Source organism: Gymnoscopelus microlampas, assembly GCF_963454915.1.
Source record: "Gymnoscopelus microlampas genome assembly, chromosome: 2".
Classification (NCBI taxonomy): domain Eukaryota; kingdom Metazoa; phylum Chordata; class Actinopteri; order Myctophiformes; family Myctophidae; genus Gymnoscopelus; species Gymnoscopelus microlampas.
This window is the reverse complement of record NC_139939.1, coordinates 19,206,120-19,207,592: the sequence shown is the minus strand read 5'-3', so window position 1 is coordinate 19,207,592 and position 1,473 is coordinate 19,206,120.

The following is a 1,473-nucleotide window of genomic DNA, read 5'->3' as shown; positions in this document are numbered from 1 at the left end:
ATTTCAGACATCTAACCAAAAACCCATTCAAAAGCCCAACTTGGAGACGAGGTAACCCGGAAGTGCAAAAATGCTAACTTGTTTCCTGGTTTTAGAACTATAAACTTTGGCGCTATATGCTAACCCACTGCTATGTAATGCAAGCTATCATATAAACTGATGTGTGAGCGCAAATGGACGGATTTACACTTATTTTTTTAAAGGAAAAACTTGACCGTAGTATTTCACAATCTTACAATCTCTCACATCTTGCAGTCACAAATGTGAATGGAAGAGTGCTGGGGTCGAAAAAATCTAAAGAAAGGTATACCAAAAAGAGATGTCCATCTTAATATCAAACGCACTCTTTTTTTCCAGCATTCTTTTTCCCCCTCCTTTTCATCTTAAGGAATTTTTTCCCCGCATTTACCACAGGAAGCCAAACGGCAGAATCCACAAGGTACACACACGGTATATATTCCGTTCCCACGGACTTCAAACCCATATCAGCCCTGGTATGTCTGCACGTACCGCTCCCTTACATCTCCCTCGCAGCCTCTAAATCACCATACCTTACTCCTGGAGCCATTAAATAAACGTGCCGGACTCGCTGACTAATTGATAGCGTTACAATCTGTACTGCTTCAGTGCGGCCTTAAATTGAAAACAGTGGCTGGGAAGGGGGGACGACACAGGGTAGGACGTTGGTAGGAGTGAGGGAGTGAGCGAAGGCAAATTTATGCCTTGTCGCTCCGTGCCTCCATCACATTGTTTGCTTGAAAATCGGTTATTTTCGGCAACGACACACACTGCCGTGCCCCGGAGAATAGATTAGACATCATTCTCCCAAGAAGGAGGTTCGAGGATGGATGCGAAGGAAGGGGGAATGAGGATGTCATTGGAGCAGATGGAAGGAAAGGGAGATACAGAGGGAGAGGAGAGTGAAAGGGAGAGAGAGATGGGTGGTTTGTTAGAAGCAGAGGGGAGGAGAAGAGGGGGAGCAGAAGGAAGAAAAGTCTCCCAATCCAAGGAGGAAGTTGGAGGGAGATACAGAGGGAGAGGACTGAGAGAGAGAGAGAGAGAGAGAGAGAGAGAGAGAGATGGCTGGACAGACGGACGGACGGACAGACGAGGAGGAGGAGTAGAGGAAGGGGAGCGGGGGGGCGGGGTGGAGGGGTTTTGTCTTTGATCTCAGTACATGTCTGCCATGCTGTTTTCCTTCAAGGCTTCCTGGTAAGTTTCAGTAGACACCAGTGGGTCCACTCTCGGGGATAGGACGCTAATGGATCACTTAAAGGGGCCTATTCTTTACGGCCGGGCTAAGTGTTATCATCTGGGGTTAAAGACACTGACCGCAGAGCCGGGCTCTCTGACAGAGCACACTCCTGCCAGATAGCTGTTGTCCTCCATGGGGATTACAGTATAGCCCGTTTGCTCAAGAAAAGAGACACGAGAGAGAGGCAGAAAGTTGTTTGCTGTGTTGTTTTCCTTGTT